Source organism: Vidua macroura, chromosome Z (genome assembly GCF_024509145.1).
Source record: "Vidua macroura isolate BioBank_ID:100142 chromosome Z, ASM2450914v1, whole genome shotgun sequence".
NCBI lineage: Eukaryota > Metazoa > Chordata > Aves > Passeriformes > Viduidae > Vidua > Vidua macroura.
Window position 1 is genome coordinate 58,523,006 of NC_071611.1, and position 6,847 is coordinate 58,529,852.

Below are 6,847 nucleotides of genomic sequence, written 5' to 3' on the forward strand. Positions count from 1 at the left end.
CTTTCAATAGGCTGGCCATGCATCTGTTAAAAGACAGCATAGTCGCCAGAAAGTTTGCTATTTTAAGGGCACTAAGATAATGCACTAATGTAAAATAGAAGTATCATTTTAAGCTACAACTAGAAATGTCCAAAACTCAGAGCAATGAATTACATGATTCACAGTACCCAGCCAAACTTGAACCACGATTACTTTGCAGAAATCAGTCTGGCCTAAAATCTCATTGATATATCAATCTCAGACCACATTTTCCAAGGAAGGCAAGCTGTCTTTCGCTAAGGTTTACATTTCACTCATTAAACATCCAAAACACTCATCTAAGGTGCTCTACAACACTAAATGTTCTGCTTTTTCAGAGTTTCTTGTGATCGTGCCTTATTATTCACCTGACACTTAATTTTTTTCTGTACAAACATGCACGAATGCACAAAATTCAACAGTAACTGCTCTCCTTCCCTCCTGAACAGCACTTCTAGACAGTCTATCCTGATCCTTCCTCCCACAGCATTAGAGACAAAGGTAAATACACACCTCACTTTTGATTTGGCAGCACATAAACACATTCTATGTCACCATCACCTTTGGGAAGAATAGACAACATGTGCTCGTTCCTGATATGGGCTGCAAATGGAGGTGCAGGTGGTCCAGATTTAACAGCAATGCAGCAGAACCTGGAGTTCTATGACTGGAATATTGGCAAGTTATTTGGAACCCCATGGGCCACAGCTGCACAGCAGACACAAAACTGCAGCCACCTGGGTGTACTCTTATCAGCTGGTGTAACGTGACGCATGTCAAAGACAAGAAAAACGCTACATGGCTGATCTGCCCTACACCCACATTAGCTCACTCTTAATGTATGCAGAGTCAGGCAAATATCTCTGCCTTTCGTTCCTCAGCAGCTATGAAAACAGCCAGATCTGCAATGCACTCTCTAAACCAAACTGCAATTCCACAGCCCAAAAAATCTACAACAGGAGAAAGCAAAAAGATGTAGTTTTCCACCCTAGACCCACAGCCCCATCTCTCTTAAAGAGGAGATTTATGATAGCAGTAAAACAAGTCTTGGTAGACTGCTCCTATTGACTCTGATCTTTACAGAAAGCAGATGTAATGCATACGGCTGCACTGACCACGACTCTGATTCTGGCAATCATTGTTATCAAACAGCTTCTCCTGAAAAAAAAAAAAAAAGAAAAAAATAATAAAAATCAAGACGCCTTCCTTTTCCTGAAAACAGAACGTGAAGGTAGCAGATGTCACCTTCCCCCCAGCCCAGGGGTGGAGAGCACGCTCCACGGGGAGGACGGGGAGATCCAGGCCCCCCTTGGGTTCCCTGCTGCAAACCAAGACGCGGCCGCAGACCCCGGCAGCATCTCCCGACGGAAGGGGCTGCCGATACCATCCTGATGCGACGGCGACCATTAGATCGCCGGATGCGAAATCCCCACATTGCCCCCTCCCCCCCCCACCCCCCATTTTTCCTTTCCACCAAAGAAAAGGTGCGCGAGGGAAAAAAAACCTAAAATATAAAAAACAGCAAACCAGTGCACTGGGGTATGCACGGCTCCACACAGCATTACTCTACACACATCCCACCCCCACCAAATAAAATAATGGAATAAATAAGCGGAGGGAAAGCACGCAATGCCTCGCCGGAGGCCGGGAGGGAGGCGGTCATGGCCGCGTTGGCGCCGCTCTCCGCAGCCCGGGGCAGGTGCAGAGCTTCCCGCTGGCTCGGAGATACGCGCACGCCCACGCACCCGGACAGAGGCCGCCGCAGCGCCTGCACCCCGCTGCGGACAGGAGCCGCCGGGCGGGACTGGGCCGGCATCCAGCGTCGGGCATCCGCCCCGCGGGCCCGCTGCCTCCCCGACACCGGCGCCGCGGCGGGGGCCCAGCCGGACTCCCTCCCGCTCCCGGCCGCGAACCCTCTGCACCTGGTGCGGGTCCGCGCCGCCTCCTCAGCAGGCAGGGCGGCTCCGGCGGGGGCGGCGATGCAGTGCAGGGCGGAAAGCCCAGCAGCCGGCCGTTCCTCCCGCGGCTACCATCTTCCTCCTCCTCCTCCTCCTCCCGCGGCCACCACCGCCCGGCCCGGCCCCTCCCGCCGCACCGCCCTCACGCGTCAGCGCGCGCGCTCGCTCGCTCCCTCCCGTCGCCTCCGGGCCCGACGGGCGTGGGCGGTGCCGCCCCGCTGGCCCGGCAGAGTCGGGGGTCGGCGCGGCTCGGCTGGGCTGCTGCCGGGGGCTCCCGGCGCGGCGGACCGCAGCCGTGCGGGCGGCGCGGCCCCGGCCTCTCGCCAGTCACACGCCTGGCGCTCTCCGGACCGGCTGCCAGCGCGTGGGCAGCTCGGAGCGAGGGAGGCCCTGCGGAGCACCGACCTGTCCGTCTCACCTTTCCTGGGCACGGGCCCCGCAGCCTCGGTGGCCCAGGAGGGAGGAGGCTCCCGCCGCCGAGGAGGAGGTGTGAGGGTGGGTGTGCCAAGGCGCCGCATCTGCATCGGAGCTGTGAGGGGCCCTGGTCGTCCTCCTCACCTGGGGGGAAGCTACAATGACCGAGGTGCAGTACACCTCACCAAATTGTGCATGCAGCCTGCAGGGAGGCTTACTGCTATGCTAGAAAGGGCTTGGCAGTGCCTCTTTCCCAAAATACCTACGCCTGTGTTCACATACACAAACACAGCGTTGGACCTTAGCGTGCATCTATATCCCAGCTGTAAAGTATCTCGTATCTTCTCCAAGCTCCTACTCCTGTACTTAACTGCTTCAGTGACTCCACACATGCAGAAAAAATCCTAAACTCCTCCAGACAGTGTCTTGTATTTTATGGTATTTAAACAAAATAAACTATCAGAAGAAATACATAGTTTCTTTTTCACAGCCAGATTGATACCTAACCAGGTATCAAAGGCCAGGGGACTTTAAAAAACCTAACAACTGATGAAAAGTTGTAGTATTGGCACCCTAATTTGGTACATTTTGACAGTACTGTTAATTTATCTCTTCAGGGAACACGTTGTGTTAAACATCTGTGAAGTGTTTAGGCAAACTCCACTGCAAACTATCATAAGTAATTTACATATAAAGGCTTCTAACTAATTACTATGGTAACTTGGTGTTAGTTTGGATTTAAATTCTGTTTTCCTCCTTCTGGTGGATAGAGACTTTTTGGTTCTTGGTAACACCGCCTATTCCCCTGTTACAATATAGTTCAGTCACTCATGTTTAAATGCCCAATGCCAAAATGCTACAGTATTCTCCAAATGAAGACTTCAAAAATGAGAGTATGAAAAAATATGTTGAAAAGAATGAAGAAGTGAAGGAAACAAATTTTTATTTAGACAACTGCTACCAAAGTCCCTTCCTCTGTTTTTAATACATTGTAACACTTAATTCCTTTCCCTCCTATGCTAATAGTTTCTATTCATCACTGTTTTTCTATCCTGTTCTGGAGGAATCTAACATTTGTAGCAAAAATAAATAAGCCGGGAGGCCATGTCTGTTCCCTTCTTCTTTGCTATGTCCTGTATATATGGCCCTGGAATAGCCCCGGGTCACCACTTAAGGTGTATAGAATAAGCATGACAGATTTCCAAAACTATCAATTCTAGGAGAGTTTCGTTAGATAAAACACTTCACTTGCAATCAAGCTCCTTCCCCCTGTTCTTCCTCTCAAAATAATGAAGCAGTTGGTCCCGAATGGGATCTAAATTTGTCCTTCTCTAAGAGGGACGTTTGCCCAGGTGACCTCTAGGGGTCCCCTCCGACCTACTTTTTTCTGTTATATTTCTATCGTTTTAAAAAATTAACAATAGCAGTCTCAATGACTGCTAAATTATATCCTAGGTAAGTTTCATGTCCTAAACGCATCTTTCTCACAGAGCTCCAATTACCGCCTGTGTTTCACAGCCCATGATGACAGGTCTTCTAGCACATAAGTTATCCATGAACCCGAAGAGACAGACACTGCTAGAATGCAACAGTATTAGTATTGCTAATGCTGCATTAGCATTGACCTTCAGGCTCTTGTTTTCATTATCATTATTTAGTGAAATTTCAATCTAGAAAATTAAAACCAACTGAAAAATCAGAAGGAAAAGCACCAAGACTAATCTATAACATTTATAAAATCAAGTAGCACTACAGATGAATCAATACTGTCTGCTGGATATTAAATTATAACCTTTTGAGGGTGACAGCTTTGTAAGTAGCTGTGGTAATCAGTGACAAATACGTACCAGCCAGCTTCTGGCATATTCAGACAATCTTGCTAGGTAAAAAGCGCTATTTTACACTGAACCCATTTTTTCATTGTATGGTGGGGGTCATGGGGAGGGGAGGGAGAAGGAAGGGGGGTGTTGCTGTTTATATATCCATTAGCCTAGATAAAAACTTTGGCCATGGCAGCTCAGACACATTTCTCCTACATTAGCCTACTAATCTAGTCAACTTCTATGTGTTTTCAGGAACCGGACATTGCAATGATCTTAGCTTTGTGTGACGTTATTTTCAGGCTTGGGCCAAAAGCAAAACAGCTCTCACAGGCTAAAAGAACAGTGCAAGCTTGACATTTTTAAGGTCAGATAGCTCAAGACCCAGAAGGGCTGGAAATGAATGCTTTCTACTGTCTGAAAGCTTAGGATTACAGCTTTCGTATCTCAAAAAGCACTAATCACTGACTGTAGTGGTGTGAGCATTACCTATTGCTAGAAGAGAGTAGGCTGTTTCAGGGGTGCTTGCTGGTCCTGAAATAGGTGGGTTTCAGAAGTCAAAATGTTTTCAAATTCTGGTACTGGATCAATGAACTAAAGAAAGGCAGTTTTATGAGTATCTTCCAGACTCAACCATCTTATCTTCTTTACTAGCTTCTTGGTCTGAAATATCTAAGTCAATAGCATGGAATCAGATCTATGGTTTTCAAGCATAAAAATCCAATTTTGTCAACTATTCTGACTTCCCATATAAAATTTCACTGTGCCTTCATCCAGTCTGTCTGTAACTCCTTAGCAGCATAAGAAACACTTAAGTTCCACAGACAGTGATTTTCCATGTCAGGGAATGATACCTTAACATAACCTCCAAGCACTCCTGCAATCTCCACGTGCACAAGGAGGATGCTCTTCTTTGTCACTTAGAGAGGTGTAGTCTTGAAGAAATCAAACACTTTATTCTGTAAATGCTACTTCTCTCTTATCTTTGATTGTATTGTATATTCACTGATTCAGAAAATAAAGAATGGAGATAAAAAGAAGTATAATATCTTGCAAACTAGTTACCATTATGTATCTACCAGACGTAGGAAGGCTCAACTTCACTGACATAGCCAGACTCACAGAAGCCATAAAGTAACTTTTATCCTTCACAAAGGATATCAGCCTTCAGGTTTCTAGACAAGCAGGTCTCTCATGTTCTGTGGTTAGTTTCCTTTGGGGTGGTGAGCCCATATTACTTTCTGTGTACATTCAGTAGGTTTCTCATCCCCTCCTTTGCCCTCCAAGTTTAAAGAAAGATAAATTTTATCTTTCTGCTTCTCTTATGGAAACCCCTAATCAGAGAGGAATGGAGACAGGCATCTTCCCTTCTCTCCCCTCAATGTCCAGACTCATCAACAGGTTGTTCCAGTGCAATCTGACAGTTTAACCTCTAAACTGGTAAATTTGCAGTGGTTAGTTCTGCTAGCAGTGATAGCAAAGAATTGACATTTTCCCAGTTCATTTTCATATTCCAAATTATGACTCAGTGCAACCAGCTGTGGCTTGCCGTGTATCAATAAGCATTTAAGTCTGCATCCCTATTTTTAATCCAGTGGATCCATTTAATTAATGCAAGTATGTTCTCTTCATCAGTTGAAGACCAACTGCTGACCGAGACAACGCAAAGTCCTTCTAGACAGAACGGGATTTCATGTTGTTCCCTCTCCATCCTCATTACAGTCACTTAGAAACTGCTTCTCAGCTCTGCCACCCTCTCCTCTACTTACTCAGTTCAAGTAGTACTTGTAGTTTTCCCTCTTTTTTTTTTTTTTGTCATAGCACTATCTTACAGGGAAAATTGCAACTACTGCTTGAATCTCATGAGCAGATGGAAAGTGAATTTTAATTTCTGTATTAATTCAATTCAAGCACTACCCAACTGAATAGCCTGTGTTTCATGGGACTGTAGGAGCCAATAAAGCTATTCATTTGAGGACTTTCTGAAAGCTTTTGCTTTTCCAGTCAAAGTGAAAAAGCTTCAGAAAGTAAAGAATAAAGCTGTCATGGGATTAAAAAAAAAAAAAAAAAAAAAAAAAACTATACTGAAGCAAGGTTTTCAGTTTTCCTGGAAACAAACCTGTTTGTGCAAGGGTATGTAAAGGGAGAGAGCCTCTGCTCCCTTATAGGTATCTGATCAAAGACTTTTCAATACCAAAGGGTATAACAAATAAAGGAGGAGCCACAAACACAGCACAGAGAGACACAAACCCAACAGATGAACTAACAGAGGCAAAGGCAAGAAAAAACCCTAAATGACAGGTTATTAAAAAACCACAGGCAAACTGGAAAAGTTGCAACTGATGAGGATGCAAACCTAAGGGTCTGGGGTGTCCAAGGCGATTGGTGTACCTGTGCAGACACATGAAGGATTAGCAGGAGTGGGGAATGGGGAGATAGTGGACAGTGGTAGACAGCAAGGGGTACAAAAGGGACCAGTTACTCATAAAACACAGCCAGACAGCACCTTGTAAAGACAGCAGTTATGCACAGAGAGATCCTTCTTCCCCTTTTCCTAAGAAAAAGCCATATTGTCCTTCAGTAGTGAAGACACCCCAATGAGGAAAGAAATTAAGATCAACAGATTACCAGTGGCTA

The 6,847-nt window shown here is 45.8% G+C and overlaps 1 protein-coding gene across 5 annotated transcripts in view; it reads right to left on the reverse strand.

Moving 5' to 3' along the window:
* Positions 1-2,069, reverse strand: part of APBA1 (amyloid beta precursor protein binding family A member 1) — an 85,166-nt gene extending 83,097 nt beyond the window's left edge. For 3 of the 5 annotated variants that reach the window (XM_054004399.1, XM_054004404.1, XM_054004397.1), the window contains exon 1: positions 1,941-2,069. The gene's annotated coding sequence lies outside the window, so the exon portion shown is untranslated. Of the gene's footprint in view, positions 1-1,133; positions 1,177-1,940 lie in introns of all 5 variants that reach the window. The other 2 variants (XM_054004400.1, XM_054004398.1) reach the window with 1 other exon arrangement.
* Between the last annotated feature and the right edge of the window lie 4,778 nt (positions 2,070-6,847).